Source organism: Colossoma macropomum, unplaced genomic scaffold, assembly GCF_904425465.1.
Source record: "Colossoma macropomum unplaced genomic scaffold, Colossoma_macropomum, whole genome shotgun sequence".
NCBI classification, from domain to species: domain Eukaryota; kingdom Metazoa; phylum Chordata; class Actinopteri; order Characiformes; family Serrasalmidae; genus Colossoma; species Colossoma macropomum.
In genome coordinates, this window is record NW_023494789.1 from 40938450 (window position 1) to 40958868 (window position 20419).

The 20419-nt window shown below is 37.9% G+C and overlaps 1 protein-coding gene across 2 annotated transcripts in view; it reads right to left on the reverse strand.

The window, feature by feature from the left end:
• Positions 1 to 20419, reverse strand: part of camkva (CaM kinase-like vesicle-associated a) — a 49119-nt gene that overhangs the window by 15108 nt on the left and 13592 nt on the right. Inside the window, exon 1 of one of the 2 annotated variants that reach the window (XM_036571332.1) lies at positions 16248 to 16431. The exons of the other annotated variant lie outside the window; for it this stretch is intronic. The gene's annotated coding sequence lies outside the window, so the exon portion shown is untranslated. Of the gene's footprint in view, positions 1 to 16247; positions 16432 to 20419 lie in introns of those variants that run through there. 2 annotated transcript variants of the gene reach the window in all.

Below are 20419 nucleotides of genomic sequence, written 5' to 3' on the forward strand. Positions count from 1 at the left end.
ATATCATATGATTTACATCATTTTCATAGTCATCAAATCATTCAGTGACCCCCTTGTGCCCTGTAGATGAGGGACACTGGAAGAGACCACACCCATCAGGATGGAAATAGAATAAGTTGAGTAGTCAGAATAACTTTGTATTGATTTGCAGTGACCCCTCCCTCTAAAAGGACAAGCGGGCCCAAACCATGTCAGCAACTCCCCCCACAGCATAACAGAGCCATCAGAACCCCTCACTGTAGGGGTCAGGCATTCAGGCCTGCACTGTTCTCTTTGTGCATGCTGCACATAGACTCTCCCAGTTGTGGAGAATATGGTGAAGGATGACTCATCTGACCAGATCACTTATTTCCACATCTTTGTAGATCAGCGCTGATGGTTTTCACACCACTGAACTCTCAGATGGTCATTTCTCTTTGTAATGAAGGGTTTATGCACTGCAGTCCTACTATAATGTCCCTCTCTAAGGCATTGTGGATGGACACAGTCTGATCAACATTCTCAGTCACCAGAGGAACAACATATCATTCTAATGCATGAGAATGTGTGACCACAGTTTCCATCTAATGTCTTTCCCATAGATCCAAATGCAGAGGTCATTTTAGTCAGTAATCCCATTAATACACTAGCCGGTTGAGCAGTCTTTGTGACTGAAGCTCCTGCCAGCCATGCCAAATAATGAACCCTCTTTTAAAGTAACTTAAGCCTTATTTAAGGTTTTCAACACAGGAGGTCCAGTGATGTAATTTGTAAGTGATTCAGTTGGCCAACAGGAAAAAGTATCTGTGTAATTTATCCAAATTAACCCAGATAGCCTGGATAAAAAAATGATAGCCCAGACATACACTTCCACTTTAAGATTAGAATTAGAAACAAACAACAACAAAACAAACTTCCAGTTAATACCAGATAGAATAGCATTAGGCTAGTAAAGTGTCCTCATTCAACTTAACAAATCTTGCCCAACAGGACAGAAATCACACAGTCCTGCAAGAGGTCAAGAGGATATTTCATTTTCATTCTCTGTCTAATTAGCCTTTTAGCAGAAATGGTTCTGATTACAATAGCCCTGATTTGAATTTGAGGATAAAGGAGCTGTGCAAATTCAAGCTCCTAGTAAAACTAATCCAGCTCCAATAGGGCTTTAGATCTGTTCCTCTTGCCATCCTGATCCGAAATCATGGTCAACTGGGCCTACTGGGCATTTTTATACAAGCCATAGAGCAGAGTATCCTCTGGTACACCTGTCTGAGGGCATCTGCGCATGTTTCTCCACTCTTTTTTTTGGTTTGTTTTCGGTTTTAACTTGTCACTGTCTGTATATATATGAGCACATAACCTCTAGACTGCATATATATGAAAATGCTATTCTACAGAAAATGCATGTAAATGTTTATGCACCAGAAGGACAGTTTGAAATATGCAAGATCCTGCAAACTGCCGACTAATCCTTTCTAATTCTTTGAAAAGGTACATTTTATTCAATAATTTTTAACTGAGTAATCGAAACAGCCCTCTTTATCAAAAGAATAATACAGACTTCATCTAACACAGGAAGTCAAAGAGTCAATCCTAGTTTCTTTCTCCAGTGTTTTTACAGTAATGCGTTCTTACAGGCATCCTCTGGCCTCCGTCCTGGTCAGTGATATTTACCGTCGCCTGTTATGCAAATTCGGTATTGAATTCTACTTTCCACTTTTGCTTGTAGATATTTGCAGTTCCCTCAGGGCAACCCTGCCTAAACCACTAAACTTGAACAGTCTGTAAAAATCCGAGGGAGGTAGCTAAATGGAACAGACACAGAGACAGTGTAAAGGAAATCCAGCCCTATGAAGAAATAGCTGTCTCGAACTGAGAGCTATTCCTCATTCCTGACTCAAACCTGCGAAAAACAAACAATGGAGTTGATCAAATGTTCTCATTTTCTGGATCTGTGAAGGAGCTTTGCTGAAGAGAACACTAGCAGTAGAAGCTGAAACCCAGAGCATCCCTTTATCAGGAGCAGAAAGGTTTGACATCTTGTACACTGGCTGTGGAAGCTGTAGCCTTGTTGCCACTTTCAGAGCCAATTAGCTAACAGTCAAAAGTTTTCGTGCTCTGCTCTTACTTGTACTATCCTCCCATCATTTTGTGGCAGGTCCATGTCATAGGTTATCTCAGGCTACCACCCTACTGGTATTGCATTATGAAATGTTTGAGATACTAAAAATGTAGCTCCAGGGCATGCAGGTGCTCGAAAAGCAACTAGAAAGTGAAATGTAAGAAACCTTGCCTACATGCAGAGGTTCCATCCCTCTCACATTACCCTAGGGTAAATAAAAAAGCTACCAAAATTAAGAAAAAAATCCAATTAAGTTTTCACAAATCAGTCCCAAAGTAAAATCTTGGCACAGACTATTTGGCCGAATAGAATTTTGTAGGCTAATGAATATCAGTGCTGTAGCCAGTTCACTTCATCTGTTAAGCCTGAAAGGCTGCCTCAGCTTTTGGGCCTCCATAAAAAGAACACTGAGTTAATAATTTAAGACCACAGAGGATATCCATCATCGATCACAGTGTGAAAAGGCTGAAATAACCCACAGAGGGCTTTCTCAAAAACAAACGCTTTTGTACTAGGCAGCCTTCAAGACCCACATCTACAGTGCACTACAACCTGCAAGCCTCAACTCCCAAAGAATCATACAGCACACTGCTGAAGTTTCCTTGAACAACTTTAAAGAACTTGTAGCTGTTTGGCTTTAGAATTTGAAAAATATATACCTGAAATTACGCACTAAAAATGCAAAACACAATGGTCACATTTCTGCAACTGAACTGGAAGCGGGTTGCCCAAGTCAACACATATCCTCTCTAGATGGGTCATTCTACAGAAACGTCCACTATTCTATCTATCCATAGGAGTCATTGGTGTTACCAATCCTTATTGGTGTTACATATAAGAAAGGAAACACCAGAGACATTTTAATGAAAAAAAAACATTTTACAAAATGTCTGCTACAGAGCATCAAACCACATGTTGTCAATCATGGAAAATCCACTAAAATATGTAATTTAATCCATTTGTATTCTATTTTTTCACAATTGCCCAAGAATACAGTAGGTCACACCAGTGACCTCAGCTAAAAGCTTCATATGAAATCATGAGCTAAATGAGAAAATCTCTGATAACTGAAAGACACAGTGGACTCACCATGTGCTTTTCTTCATAGATCCTCAGAAAACAGGCAAAAGGAAGTCAAGTGATGTCATCAGTGTGATTTTTATTTCAAAATAAGAGATTTTTTTGTTACACGGTAACACCAGTGACACGACTCCTGGGGACAACAACCTTTATTATATGTTTTATAATATTTGTTTGCCATTTGTTTTTATTTCATTTAATTAATATATTTCATGGTCATGTGTAGATTATTGTAGTTAAAATTTCAGAAAACGTTTTTTACTTCAAAATATGGCCTCGCCCTTTACACATGACTGTGAGGACGAGCTCTTCTGTGGTGCTTGGAATTCTATATGATTGATTTAAAAACCAATATTGCTAAATTGATGACTCAAGAAGGTTTGATTGTTAAAATAACATTGTTTTATTTTAAAATATAAATAAATTGTAACCCTAATGTTTTTTCAAGTGTAATATATCTGTAAACGCTATGGACACAAAAATTGATGTTTCTATAGAATGACCCAGATTCAAGAACCATTGAGTGAACAGTAGACTGTATATGTATGATCCTGCAAACAAAAAAGCTCTAAATTCCTTGTTTATGCTAACAGAGTCCATAAGAAACCAATTCTCACAGAAGCGAGTCTGATATTTATCCGTGTTGTAGTAATCACAGTATGTCACTTTTGCATATATGAGCCAAACAGTTCAGCATCTAAAAAAATGACACATATTTCATAGTGGCTGTAGCAACAAATAGTTTTTAGCACATTTGTAGTGTCAGTAGTAAACTGTAGTTTTGTAGCGTCAGTAGATAAGAGGAGATCCACAATGTCAGTAGCTAAGAGTAATTTCATAGTGTCAGTAGGAGCAGTTTTGTATTGGATTATATTGAATTCGTAGTGTCAGTAGCTAAGACAAGATCCATAGTGTCAATAGCTAAGAATAGACCCAATGAGTCAGTAGCTAAGAGTAGATCCATAGTCTCAGTATTTAAGGCTAGATTCATTGTGTCAGTAACTAAGACTAGATTTGTGTATGAACTATAGTTTCAGTAGCTAGGAGTAGAGTCATAGTGCCACTAGTTAAGACTAGATCCATAGTGTCAATAGCTAAGAATAGACCCAAATGAGTCAGTAGCTAAGAGTAGATCCATAGGTGTCAGTAGCTAAGAGTAGATCCATAGGTGTCAGTAGCTAAGAGTAGATCAAAGATGTTAGTAGCCAAGCCTAGATCCATAGTGTCAGTAGCTAAGACAAGATCCATAGTATCAGTAGCAAAGACTAGATTCATAGTCTCAGTATTTAGGACCAGATTCATAGTTTCAGTAGCTAAGACTAGATTCATGTATGAACTATAGTTTCAGTAGCTAGGAGTAGAGTCATAGTGCCACTAGTTAAGACTAGATCCATAGTGTCAATAGCTAAGAATAGACCCAATGAGTCAGTAGCTAAGAGTAGATCCTAAGTGTATAAAGCTAAGACAAGATCAAAGATGTTAGTAGCTAATCCTAAATCCATAGTGTCAGTAGCTAAGACTATATTCAAAGTGTCAGTAGGGAAGACTAGATCCATAGTGTCAGTAATGAAGACTAGATTTATAGCCTTAGTATTTAATAATTCATAGTGTCAGCAGCTAGGACTAAATTTATATATGAACAGTAGTTTCAGTAGCTAAGAGTAGATTCATAGTGTCAGGAGCTAAGACTATATCCACAATGTCAGTAGGTAACAGTAGATCCAGTGTCAGTGGGTATTACTAGTTTAGTAGTGTCAGTAGATAAGGCTAGATCCATAGTATCAGAAGCTAAGTGTAGATCCAAGCTAGTGTCAGTAGCTTAGATTACTTCATAGAGCCTCTGCAGGAACAGCTAAACCGTTCAGCCCAAACAAATAAAACAACTTGCTTCAACATGAGCAGATGAAATCTTTCAAACTCTACTGGCCATCAACTTATTCTGAAACACTTTCTCAAGATATTAAAATAATTACATAATTCACCTTTCAAAAAAAAAAAACTTTTCACAAATCTGTTCACAACCAAAATCTCAGTCTAGTCCGTTCTGTGGTTCACACTCTCCCAGAATAGCATCCGGAAAACAGGAGCACAGACTGAAGCATCATTACAGTCCTGCAGCTAAGTGCTAGATGCATAAAAACGTCCATTGCCGATATCCAAAAAGCAGGCAAGTCATTACATAAATAGCTGGCTCAGAGACAGGGGCGTCTCACTCTGCTCATCAGCGCAGCTCCGGGGCCTTTAATTGCCCTTTTGGCCACATGCAGCCTTTGCTAAACCCTTAGTTGCACTTAGAACAGGAGACTAGAGCGGAGAAGTAAACATGCAGTTTGGTTTTGTTTTGTCGGAGCTCTGTTCTTCACTGCATCGCAGCTTGATCAGTATACAAGTACTTTGCCATTTACAGCAATTTAAATGGATAAAAGGACTCCTGCAGCAGTGTTACAAGTCTGAATTAGAGAGCATTGTGGAAGTAATCTCAGGGAACAATGGAGAGGACAGATGAGTTTTGTTGGTAGGGCTGCACAATACAGACAAAATACCATATTCTGATTAAACTGCTAGATATTGAGGTTGGAGTATGCCTTGTAGTATAGTCAGAACATGCTGGTGAACGCTTGATGTGACAAGATTAAAGATCTTTGACCAAAATCAGTCAGCGTGAATGGGAAACCACGGAGGGTGGTTGGAGGGAGAGATGATAATAATATTAGTTATTGTGCATGGTGACGCAATGAAAAATCAGAAGACGTTTTAGAAGCACAAGTCACTACATTTCGATCGAAGATTACGAGAAGCACAAGAATATTGTCATTAAAATGATATAATGCATAATATGATTAGGGACATTAACTAATAAGATTAATAAAAACAGACTGACTATAAAGGCCCCATATAATGAAAAAGCAAAATTCCCTGGCTTGTTTTAAATACTGGAGTTTGAAGTGATATGTTAACACTGTTAGTTTCAGATTGTACCATTCACTCCCCAGTCCATAAAGTAGCATCACAGAAACTATGCTGAACATGGAAACAGCCTGTTTTTTCAGTTAATTATTTCTGTGATGTCATGATAATCAATTAGCTTACATATATCCACCTGTTCAGCCTATAGCAACAAGAAGCTGAAGAATTAGGGGTGGGCAATAATAAATAATTATCACATCCCCCTTTGAAGGCATATGATTCCCTTACATGTAACTAAAGCCCAGCAGTGAGGTTGATGAACTTCACCCTCCTCTGCTATCACTGCAGACTGGCAGAGTCACCTACAGAGCAGCACTAGTAAGCTGTTAATGAAGTAATGTTCTTTTTATTTGAGGGTCTCATTTCATAGGGGAAGATTTCAGCCACCACCCGTTGTAACTCAGTTCCAAGTGGGCAAAATGACCCTCAAAACCAAGGGGTGGGGTAAAAATAAGAAATGGGATTGGGCCTTTATCTCCAACCTTAATCAACCCCACCTGATCCATCTAATTATTGCTTTCAGAAGTGTTTGATTAGCTGAATGAGACATGTTAGATTGGGGTTGGAGATGACCTCTGCAATAGGGTAGATCTCTAGGAGGGTTGGTGACCACTACAGAACCTTAGGAACATGCTGGATACTGTTTGTAAAGGCGAGATAGTAATAGGAGAAATGTATAGACCATTCACTTTCCATGTTTATTATAAATTTGCCATTTTAATGATGCTTATGTTTGATGCTTTTTGATACAGATTACACTGGGAGGAGCAATAGGATGATATTTATCTTTATTGTGGTAATTTGCATCAAAATAAATATTGAATATTGAGTACATTGTGGTTTTAATAAGTACTTATAAGTGTCCATATCCTGCTGCATTTTATTTTCCCCTGAGGCCTACACATTGCGCACGTCATACTACCATTCTTTCAATCTCTATTCATTCTTTAGAAATAAACATGCTGTTTTTGTTACTTCGTCATTAAGACTGATATATATGAACAACTTCTGTTGTGACTGGCTGCTCTGTATTTTGTCTTACTCAAAAAGCAACCCTTGCTGAAACATTCCTTGTAACTTCAGCGTGAATGGGTGGAGCTAAACTGCTGTAAATATGCAAATGTGTTGGTTTCTGTGATGTCACAAAAATGAGGGATTCAAAAATGGGCTGGTTTTGCAGCTTGGATAGAATGGACTGGAGAATGAACTGTATGTTTGAAAATTTGATGTTCACATATTACGTCAAACTTAAAAAAAAGAAAATTAATTTCTCCATGATATGGACTCTTTAAGAACATTAACTGTTTAATTTATGACAAAGGGAACTTAATTGGTCCTGTTGGATTTAGTTTTTTTTGAGTGTTTGATCATATTTTTTAAATGTGGCACTGCTGGGGCCTTTTTCTCTCTACCAACTCATCCATTCAGAAAAATGAAATATCACAACACACATCATGTAAAATGTCTTCCAGTATTGTAATATTATATTTTTGCTATACTGTCCACCTCTAGTTTACATGCTCAATCAACACTGCAATATTGCTTAACAAACAATATACTGTGCAGCCCTATAAATTGGTTTATACAAATATTCCCCACTAGTAGCTGTGTGTCAGATATTTTTCAGTGGATCTCACATTTTCTACAACTAAATCACAAACTGAAATACTGATCCTTAACACTAAACCTCAGAGAAAACCGCTTTATGAGAAGCTCGGCTCTTTAGCTTCATATACCAAACCTGAAGTACAAAACCTGTGTGTGATCTTAGACTCTCAGCTCTGTTTTATCTTGCATGTAAACACAGTCACTGTTACTACAAAGTAGCTTTTTATCATTTGAGAAATATCGCTAAAGTTCGGACTTTTCTCTCTCAGAGCGACGCAGAGAAACTTGTTAATGCATTTGTTACAAGCAGAGTTGATCACTGTAATGATCTTCATACTGGACTTCCTAAGAAAACAGTCCATCCTCTACAGCTTGTACAAAATGTGGCAGCTTGAATTCTAACAAAAACTAAACAGAGAGATCAGATCACTCCTGTTTAGAAACTGCACTGGCTGCCTGGATCATTCAGGATAGATTTTAAAGTTCTGCTACTAGTTTTAAAGGCTCTAAATGACCTTAAAGCACCGTGTACATCACAGAGTGCCTGTCTGTTTATGTTCCAGCATGTGATCTTAGATCTGCAGATACTGACCTTCTGCAAAGACTTCAGTAAAATACAGAAAACATGAAGAGCCTTTCAGTTATTCTGCTTCTGAACTGTGGAACTCAGTTCACCTTTCATTAGACAGTCAAGCTCAGCGCTCACTTTTAAGAAACATTTAAAAACGTATCTCTTTGATTTAGAGTTTAATTAAAACTCTACGTCTCTTGGTATTTCTCCAGTTAATTTGATCTGTGTTATTGTCTTTATGAATTAAATGAACACTAATGATTTCTGCTTTTACTGTTTAGCCTTGTCACCTGTCTGTAAAGCTCTTTGAGCTGCCACCAGCATGAGATGTGCTACGTAAATAAAAATTATTATTATGATTATTATTAGCTGTAATATGTTGTATTATTATTATTATTATTATTATTAGCTGTAATATGTTGTATTATTATTATGATTATTATTAGCTGTAATATGTTGTATGTTGTATTATTATTATTATTATTATTAGCTGTAATATGTTGTTGTCAGATTTCCAAGTCAAATCATATTCCTGCACCGTTCCTTCCGTTTTGCAACTTGAACTGAACAAATGATGTTTTTCTGGTCCTCAGAGTGCAGACTGCCTCTAGACCCCTTGAGGTTGTTTTCCTAGTTAGTTAAAAGCTACTCCAAATTCAACCCCTGCATCTGAAGGTTGGAAGGGTTTCTAAATCTGGGTTAGGACTTATGCACATATCGTGTACTTCAACACTTCAAGACTTGTATATGATGAATTCTTCAGTAGTCCATTTCTTCAGATTGCTGCGTGTGTGTGTTTGTGTGTGTGCGTGTGTGTGTGTGTGTGTGTGTGTGTGTGTTTTCTTCTATAGTAAGTTGTCTGTACAGCTGAGCATTCAGTTTGAAGCCTTCAGCATTGTTTGGCTCTCTCCCTGCAGAACTGCCAGCCTTGTCTCAGCTTGCTGTCTCTCAGTCCTGTCTGCAAAGCATGCTGAAAAATCCTCCTGTGTTTTTTTTTTTATCTATTTATCTCTTCCACTCCACACAATATCCAGCACGAAGGATTCTGGCTTTGCAATAACTTTCTGTACTGCAGAAACAACAATGCCCAGCACCACGAATTGCTTAACAGACGTCTGCTATGATTTTTTTAATCTATTACTAGGCACGTGCTAAAAATGAACATCATGATGATTACCAAATCAGAGTATTGGATTTAAATAAATAAATAAATAAATAAATAAATAAATAAATGGTCTCACTTTATTTGGATAGTCCATTATAGTCCCCTATAGATTCTCTACAGATGTTCAAATTGTTGACACAATATCTGTTGAAACTTGATTCTGAACAGTTGTGGGGTTAGGGTTAGGATTTGGACCAGGGTGAGGGTTGGGTTTAAGTTTTGGGTTAAGGTAGAGGTTAGGGTTAGGAATAGAGCCGGGGTTAGAGTTAAAGACAATTATGGTGAATTTATTAGATATTTAGTTGAATGTAACTTTAAAGTAAATTAAGTATCTACAAAGCATCTAAAGTGGACTACCAAAATAAAGTGTTACCAATTAAATAGACGTGAATGCAAATAAGCCCATTAACCAACAGCTAAATGTATTATTTTGCGTTGTGAGCATCCCAGACGTTTCCAGATGACTTTCTGTGGGTGTTTTGTTGAATCAAGGCAACAACAAGATCCAACTAATGTTAAAGGGCCCATACCCTACATTTTTCTTGTATTTCTTTCCCTCGAGGTTCACTAAATAAATAAGATAATACATGCGCATACTAGAGTTTATGTAAGGAATTTTTAGTTCCAGTCATTCAATTTGCCAAACAAATAAGTAAAGTTTTGGTTCTTCACGCTAATGTTGTGCAGAACCTACACTGTGTTCTTGTTGTTATGATTATTATTATTATTATTGTTATTATTATTATTATTATTATTATTATCATTGTTGCTGTTGTCTAAATGCTACCTATCCCAAACTCTACAGCAGCTTTAAATAAGCCTTTATATATATATATATATATATATATATATATATATATATATATATATATATTCATGCCTGTAAACCAAGTCATTTATAGTGTTTAACTGATTAATTGTAGTGGTGCTGATAGAAACCAGGGTTCACAATGGAGTCATACCACAAATACAGCCATTTTATTTACTATCCAAAACAACAGAGAAGCTACGTGTATTTTTTTTCAATGTAATGTTGATAATGGTAAAATAGTGGAAAAAGTTTTCTATATGACACCCTCTATATAAGTATAGATTTTAAAAAATAGTTTAAGATCAAAACATTATTTATTATTATCAAATCTTAAAACTATTGTAAAACAATGTTGCAGACATCTGGTAGTGTAGTATATATATATATATATATATATATATATATATATATATATATGTATATATATGGAAAATGTATATATAGAAAAATAGAAAATGTATGTATACACTATATCTGGAGTAAAATCTTGTTACATTATTATATATTAAGGTTAAGAAGGTTTTCCCTTCTTTAAAGTTACAGTTCAGAGAACTGGAGTTAAATCAGCAACAATATCATGTACCTCCACATGGCCTTGCAGTTACAGACACACTCAAACTGAAAGAGTGTACAGCAGGTTCACATTAACACTGGCCTGTGACATTTTGACCTGTTAGCACATTATGCTTTAAGTGGTCATCCGTTCTATCAGCTGTTTACTTTTCCTCCCCTCAAAAACAGACATAACATCAATTAGTGATGAAATGGCACACAGACACGGCCGTTATCCACAGCCATAATACACTAATATGCATAAGGGTGTATTTTTAGATGTGGTTGCTTAGTAATCAAACATTAGCTGCATTGTGTTGTTTTGTCTGTCAGTTGTCCTAGAACTGGAGGCTGTAAGAGAACCAGCCATTACATTTGCACACTGTAGTGAACCAGGTGACAAAGTCTAGCTCTACACCAAAGTGACTTTTGAAGGACATAAACTGTCACTGACATGCCAAATACTTAAAAATGACCTTAAACTGGTGTTTACCTATTAACATGCCTCATCATACTCTTAGCCAGGCATGTCAAACCGGGGAACTTCTGGGCCAAAGTGCTGCAGAGATTAGCGTTTACCCTCATCTAACGTTCTGAACTCAGTTCACAAAGGCCTTACTAATTAGCTGATGAGCTAAATCAGGTGTGTTTAATGAGGCAGAGTGCTGAAGCCTGCAGAGTTTTTGCCCGTGAGGACTGGAGCCTGACACGTGCTCTTAACCCTATCAAAGCAAATGTGTCTACTATAATCCATTCTGAGATTTTGTGATGGCCCTTAAACTCTTTTAAATCCCCTGCCAGAGGAGTTACACAATAAAATGTGTAGAATCTGTATTTTCTGTGTACTGTCATATTTTCTATTACAGATGCACGGTGATTTTCAGTGAAGCTCATTCAAAGCACAGTTTAGTTCAGTAAAAACTATGATAAAACCCAACTGATGGGTAGATTGTGAAAAATAAAAACTCATGATAAATGATATTACAAGACAAACCATATGATGATGCTTAATATGACCAGGAACTTAAACTTACAAAGCAAAAAAAAAAGGTCAGTTTTGATTTTGGGTTAACTTTAAAAATAAAGGTCACAGAAGAAAGTCCCATTTTTATAAATAAGATGTGATTTGTGAGAGTGACAAAGCCAAAACTAACCTCCATATAATGTAAAGGCTTTAAACTAATTAAAGGTCTTTTTCCTGGAACAGTAAACCAAGAACTATTTAGGAACATTTGCATTTAGGAGTGTATCAAGAGCCTCAAACACATCTCTGAGCTTAAAGGATGGGCATAAAGGGTCCTTGAAGGATGAAACTGTAATCCTCTCTCTGAGAGAAAAATCAATTGTACCTATTTAGATGACCCAGAAACTGTACCAAAGCACTTTTCTTATTGAGCTAACTAAAACAGAAAAAGACAGGATCATATAGAGATTATATAAAAGGCCTCCCACTTAATGGAAGGAAACATTTACAAACAGGCAAACTCAAAATTATTGACAAAAGAGTCATATATGTATATATATATATATATATATATATATATATATATATATATATATATATATATATATATATAAATAACAAGCTGGCTGGCGAAACACTATCATTAGCTAACAGAGGTACTGTTTATTTTTTTTCCACATGTAATGTGTTCCCACTCATGCATCTGCATTTTTATTTGGAGTATTCTGGGGGACTTTTCAGCCATGCTAACTTACATTACATTCATGGGCTGACGACAGGTAAGTTGTCAATGCTGATGGTGCAATGCTGATGAGTGCACATCACCCCCTATTGATTGGTTTAGAAATTTCACATTCAGTTCCCACCGTAAAGTCTGTTCCCACCAACAAAATGTTCCATGGTTGTACTCAGATCTGCCGAGGCCAGAATACATTAAAATAGTCCTACGCTGAAAAGGTGATGAATTCACTTGTCAAAGATGTACCTTATTTCCACATGAACACCATGTATTACATAAACACAATTATTCCCACCAGTACATTTTTTGTGTTTTGTCTTTTGAGACATTTTCCTCATTTGCATTGTGCCATACGGGGTCATAAGCAAAACAGAAAGAGGATAAGACCAGGTTACATGTACATCAATCTCCTGAAAAATCTGCAGCCACTGCATAAGACCTTGGCTTCATTTAAAATCACCAATCCAACCAGCATTCTCAGCGTCATTAAATGTGTTTTTAAGCCCAGCCAGGAACTTGAGCTTCAGCTGAGCACAAACCATTTTTCTCTCCCAACAAAAGGCGAGATTTCGAGGCTGCCCTTGAACTGCCACTTTTCCCACAAACAAACCTCAATCAGGTGAGATGAAACGAGAAAACGTCCTTCAGTCTGTGGGAGAGCGGTTCCAAGCCGTTAATTAGCCAAAAGAATTCAATGTGAACATTCTGCTTCCGGAAAGTTCCTTTTCACTCCCCCACCCTCCCAAAAAAATTTGACTCCTGCAAACATTTGAGCACTGATTATTCTCAACACTTTTCAAGCTGCCAGACCACAATAAACTTTAGTTTTACGGATATACCATAACGCATAAACTCAGGTGCACGTGAAACACTAGGGCTGGAAAAAAGAATCAGTTCTCAGATGCTATTCTCTCTTTAAAAGATCCTGTATCGATTCAAAAAACGTCATAATTGGATTTTTAGAAAGGCTCTGCGTTTCCACTACTGTAAAATGAACCCAAATGCAACTTATGAAGTAGGATACTTTGGCGCAGCCTAGGCTGGAGGAGGAAAAAAAGCAGGATGTCACTAATGCACAGATGTTTGCAGTCACAAATTGGTTAAAATTTTTTGTGTATATGAAATAAAAGGCCTTCATATATTAACTGAAAGACCTTACATAAGAATGTTTTACAACCATCTTGCTAATTGCTAGCAGGCTAACAGGCCAATCCAGTAGTATTCATAGTTAGGCTTTAAGTTTAAGGATTCACTGTAAAACTTCAACATACAAAATAATTTAAAAAATGTTACATAATGACTATATGAATGTTACAGTCTTCAAATGTCCACATTTAGGCTAGAACTGCTATAACGTGTATTAAAACCCGTCTGGATAAGTCAAGCTTCAGCAGTGTTGGTGCTAATATAACATTAAAAACCTCATTAATGCACTAACTAAAGTTAACAATAGCAAATTCAACTAAACTAATAATACTTGTTAACGACAAATACAGGAAAAAAAGTCACGTCAGACTTCAGAAATAAAAAATTGAGATGCATCAAAAGGTATTGGGAATTGTTAATCAGAAAATGGCTGAATCAAATCAAATCGTGAGGTGCCTAGAGATTCCCTCCCCTATGAAACACTACAGTTTTCCTTTGTGCAATCCTCCACACTGTTACTGCATCACAAAGGCTGTGTACAGGTTTTCAAAGAATCCCTCCTTCATCCGTGATGCAGAATCCCAAATACTGGGAGCAGATTTCTCAAAAGCGCTTTTGAGCACCTACAGAGGTCTTTCAATGCCTACTGTGGGCCTGGCAGACAGCAGGGTCCTTGGAAAGCTTCAAAGGGTGAATGTCATCAAGCTGTGGTGAGACAGTGCAGATGGCTCAAGACAGCGCCAAGACCCAGAAACCTCGCAGTCTCACAGATAGAAACGTACTGCCCTTTGATTGCTGCTTTCTATCCAGTAAAGACGACGGAGTCATGACATGATGATTGAGAATGCAGCCATGTTCGTGACAGGCGGTGGCAGACAGGAAGGACTTTAAAGGTGCCGGCAGCTCAACTGCAAATATAAAAGCTCCATGATCCTAAAAAATATGTGATTTGATGATCACTAATGCAAGTCAGACTTGAAAAAAAAACAACATAAACAGTATTTAAATGAGAGAGAAGCTGAAAAAGATCAACTTCTCTGGTGGATCATGACTGCGTGGGCATTTCAGACTGCACAGTGTTTGACAGACGTGTAGCCATGGTGACTTAAACAATCACATGTCAGCAGGATACTTTTCAGCTTTTATTTTCTGGCAGAAGTCTTTTAATTTCTGTGATATCAGACTACAGAGGTAAACTCTGTACTGGGAGTGATTAAGGTGGAAAGTGTTAGTGACTTACACACGTAGGAATAATTCAAATAGTGTTAGCATTTGCTAAAGTACATGTAGTAATAAGTATGTAGTAAGAACTTTTTTGTTCGAAAGTTTCAGCCTTTGCAATATTGACATTGCACATGCAAATAACCCAATCAATCAATGTTTAATTGCATGCCGTCCAATCACGTATCATCACTGTTGAAACAAAACCTCATATCTCCAAAAAAGTAACTTTATAAAAGAAGTAAAAAACATTGTTAACTTTCAGTGTAAGCCATTTTGGACCACTTCTACTGGTCTATTTGTCCTGAAACTTTGACGTAATGTAAATAGCAGTTGGCATTCACAAATCACATAAAAATATAAGAATATACAGGCATGGAGATGAAGGTTTTGCTCCAACAACAGTAATATTGCTGTTGTCGGAAGAAAACCTCATACCTCCAAAAACCCTACTTTGCTTTCAAGGTAAGTCAAAGGAACCAGACTTTTCCAAGTCATTTTGGGCCATTTCTTTTGGTCCATTCTTCAAGAAATTTACACACAATGTAAAGAGCAACAGGCATTTTCAAATTATGTCAAAAACTAAAAAACGACAAAAGTGGAGATACAAGGTTTTCTTCCGGCAGCAGCGATATGTTCACATGTAAATCATTTTGATCAAAATTAATGCAGGCCTGTCCTTAACCACGCCTCCACATTTCACTAATAATTACAATATGGTATTTTGTCCTTATTATACAGAATAAAATACTGCTTTAATTACCCATCTGAATAACCTCTTTCCATTGCTAGAGTCATGATTAGTTCCATTCTGGAAAAAAAGTTTAAAATCTGGGAATCTGGAAAAAAGTTTAGACTTCTTGTTTTTTAAATATTGTAATATTTTGTCTTACGTCGTTCAGCCCTAAAGTGAAGGAACCCCTAATGAAACGTTCACAACCTGCTCACAATCAAAACAGTGTAGTTTCAAAGGTGTCCCCAACTGTTAGGAGACTGTGTCAAGTCAGAACACAAGGCAGATCTGGAGGAAAGCAAAAAAAAAAGGCATAAGAAACACCATCAGCAGCTGTAGAACCTCCTGTTTCCCACCAAAGGAAAACTGCACCCCCCACCCCTCGCCCCTAAACCACTTAACACATGCACACTGCAGTATAATAACTCAACTACAGGACCCACAGAGAGTAAAGCAACAGTTGTCTTTCCATACTGACCATCCAAATGCAATAATTATGTCTTCAGAACTGACTGCATGCTGCAGAAACATTTCTCCAACTCTGCACTGCGGAGAGACTCAACCTTCAAACAGGTACGTGCTGTCCTACCTGGCTGGTAACTCCGTGCAAAAATCCACAACGTGCCCTCCCGAAAACGCTTTGCCAGCCTTCTGTGACGGAGTGTCTAACTGGGGGAGAAGTGTGCGCTTTAGTGTATTAGCAACCTTCGCTTCTCTTCACACCCAGGCGACTAATCTGACCATTCTGTTTCTGATGTTGTTTGTTGCCTTGGTTACCGAGCCCTACATAAGCTCAGCAGTACAGTACAGTGCGTTTCCTTTAGAATAAAGCCAGCAGCTTCATGATGTGGGGGGTTGGTGGTGGGGAGGGGGGGGGGTATGTGCGTGTTGTGCATCAACGCAGCATCGCACAGCCCAGGCGCATTTTCTAAAATTAGGACCCCTCATGCTCACCTCTCTCTGTGGGTTCCTTGGAAGCAGCCCAAAACTCTTAGCTTTTGTCTCGCTCTCCGCGACCAATGGGAGTTTGGTCTCTCTAACTATGAATGGATCAGGAGTTGGACTATTTATAGTTCTATGGCGTATTAGTGCTTTTCATTTTTTTACCCCGGACACACATAGAAGAACCGCAGAGAGTGAAGTCACTCCGATCCATCTGTTATTTGTTCGCCTGCCGCTTTGTCCGATGCCATTACACGCGGCCTGTCATCTGCCTTTCAGCCAATTTGTACACTTTCGCCAATCTCCTACTTCTAATCAGCATGCAAGGGGGGGAAAAACACCTCAGCATCCCTCCATCTATCTTCAGTGTGCTTGCTGTCAAACAGTGAGGAGATGCATGAAAAGCCACTACAGTGAAAAAGGAGTTTACAAGAGGGAAGAGGGGAGTGCTGCTCAATTAACTTCACTTCATGACTTTCTTGGGCATGCTTCCATGAAAAAAACAAAAAAAAAAAACAGAGGGAGGATCGCTTAACGACAAGCACCCGCCTTGTAATAACACGTTTCCCAGGCAACTAAAGGGGTGGGAAAAGCAATAGTGTCTCTGGATTCCAATAACAGGCTAGAAAAGGCAGATTTTTTATTCCCATAGGTCCTCTCACAAGAATTAGGACTCAACTTCCATTAGGCAGAACAGAATTCAGCTGCATTACGTCAGGCTGCGCTAACATTCAGTGACGTTGCATTTCTTACTGAGGTGGCGCGTCTGCATGAAGAGATTTGGCAGCCTCCTGACTTTCAACCCTCCCATGTATTTTGTGAAAAAGCCTAGTTAACTGCAAAGTTAAGATGATTAGATATAAGATGATGAGGAAGGAGAAAGTCAAAGGAAAATGGGTTCATAAAGTGATTAAAAGCTACAGAGAAAATGAGACCCCTAACAACCACCTGGAAGACCTGGTAGACACCCAAACTGTCCCCATCAGATAAACAGCACTTAAAGCTTTCATCTTTGAGAGAGAGGAGAAAATCAAGCTGCTTCAGATCTGAAAACATCCACAGGTGTTTCTGTCCATCCTTCCACTGTGAGAAGACGACTCAGCGCTGTGGGTCTGAAAGGATGTGTAGCTGTTCAAGAAGAACCTCACTGAGAAAAGGAGACGGACACACCAAACAAAGAAGCTGAACGATGGACTGACCACCCCAGAGCCCAGACCTCAGCATCACTGAATGGGTTTGAGATTATTGGATTGTGAAAAGCAGAAAATGCAACCAACTTCTAAGACTAAACTTTAGAGGTGTGGAAAAATATCCCAGCAGATTTCTTTAAACAGCTGAGAGCAAGAGTCCTGAAAAGAATGGAAGCTGTGATAAAGGCAAAGAGTGAACAGGTGATATTATATTTAGCTGTTGAAGCTTCTGTGTAATTGCTTTTTTTCCTAGAGGGTGGAAAATTAATATCTTGTACTTTATAATCATGTTGACCGGAAAGTAAATCAATGCTGGTTTCTGACTTTTATACATTACTGTATGTTGAAGTTGGTGATTTGCTGTCTGCATGGAAATTAATTGTAGTTCTTTAATAATTAACATTTGGGAGGAGGACTATCCCTCAACATTCCAATGTAATGTCCCATACATTTCCATCTCCACCTTCCATATCCTGTGATGAAGTTTCTGCACCCTACTACCACCCCATCTCCTCCCTGTTCCTCTGGCTCAAAGCAAAAGCCGCCTACAGACCAATCAAAACAAGCTATATCAGGTTTGTAAGACGCTGTATTAGCTTAGAGTAGCAGCACTCAGGAAGAATAGTCTCATTAACCTTATTAATGCAAATTTAAATATCATCTGATATCATAATATATGTGGAAAAATTGCAATATTGAATATTATGAACACTGTCGAGCACTAATTGTAGCCTATAAGTACATTCAAATGACCCATTTCCAACTTATATTTTCCTCATTTGAATATTGTGAATATATAAATAGAGACTAGGTACCTGACATGGAGCCCCGAGAGTCTCAAACTGTTCAAATTCTACCTCCCATCACTCCATCCAACTCCATCGAGAGTGTGAAGTTTTGCGGAAGTGTTGCCACCACTTCAGCCACTGCACTGACCATGTTTATTAGTCGGGCTCCACTAGAATTGCATAAACTGACGCATCACCAGATGGGGATGGAAATGTTGACTGTGTAGCAGCATGAGCCGAGAAGGCGGGTGAAATATTCATTAACATCTCCATTTCATATTCCCCTTTATATCTACCACCGGACGGCCAGCCGCTCCAGCTGCAACCCCACTTTGAAGCCAGCAGTTATAGCCATAAACCTATTTTAGCAGCGATTGGAGATCAGTGTTTGTTTTGTGTTCAGTGGAGCCATGAAGACTGGCAAATAAAGCATATTAATGTCTGTGTTCTATTAACTGTTGTACTGTATTTGCAAGCTTATACAGAGCCATTAAAGGGGAAAAAATAAAAAAAAATAAAAAAACATTGAACTGAATGTGTGCTGAGTTTTCAGGTTTAAAAAGAGCTCTAGAGCACTCGACCAAAACTCAACCCAATTATAAGAGCCATCAATAAGGCTGGATTTGAAACTGGAAATTTAAACTGAAAAAGTTTGAAGTGAACTTGTGTCTCTGACCTTTACAACTGGCAGCATTTGGCTTTTAGAGATGTCACTAAACAACAAATCAATTTTGAAAGACCTCAGCAAAAAAGCAGCATTTAAGTTTGTCTGGTCTCGATCAGCAACAGAGCTGCATGAATTTAAGCACGGACTGATAAAAGAGAATAATCCTGACATTTTATGCAGCTGAGGCTCCAAAGACATTGTAATAACTGTAATTTGCTGTAATGTAACATATACAGTACATTGTTGTTATAGTTATTATATAGGGGTGTATGATGATTTCAGATTCAACATTCAGTAATGTAATGCAATAGTATTCTTTTTTGCAGATAATTGCTGAAAAAATGTATCATCATCAGACAGATGTTGACCAATATTTCTGACTGATATTTGAAGATGTGCTTATTTTACTCTAGAATAGCAGAATGTTTAGGTGACACTGGGATGCTGCACTAAAACGCCTACAATTTATTAATTTTACTGCCTTAGAAAAATGTTTTATTTCTCTGTAAAGCTATTGCTGGATGTAGTCCTTATTTCGGACTTTTATATGTTTATGTATTTGCATCAGTATCAGCAGACACGAAAAAAATATCATATATCAGCATCAGCCCATTTTTCCCATACACTGCTGCATGTGTAAATGAAGTAAAACCAGGACTGGAATTTCACACTGGGGATCAGAGCACAGAGTCATCATGCATACTAAAAGAAAAGGAAAAAACTGAGCAAAATTTGAATGAGGAATGATGATACTGTATACAGGCCTGATACCAGAACTCATTCATGAGTGGGGCATTTGAAAACTACAGAGGGACCAGAGGTGGATTTAGGGGTGCAGAACATCCAGGCAACACAAAAAAACAGCTAACAAAAATTAATCAGAACAGTAAAGTAACAAAGATCTATCCGTTTAAGAAATCTATTCATTTATCTTTGAGGTTTGCAACCAATTCATTCATAAACCAGTTATTCATGCAAATCATATTTTCCTTTCCTTATGCTTATTTTTTTTTCCTTTTTTTTAGAGAAGCATGTGCAAAACTGTGTGTATACCTGAGCAGGATAATTAGTTGGTGGGGCATTGCCCCACTAAATGATCCCCTGACACTGGGGTTGACTGTATCAATGGTATCAATGTCATTACACAACCTACTAATGAAATGCAGCTAGCATG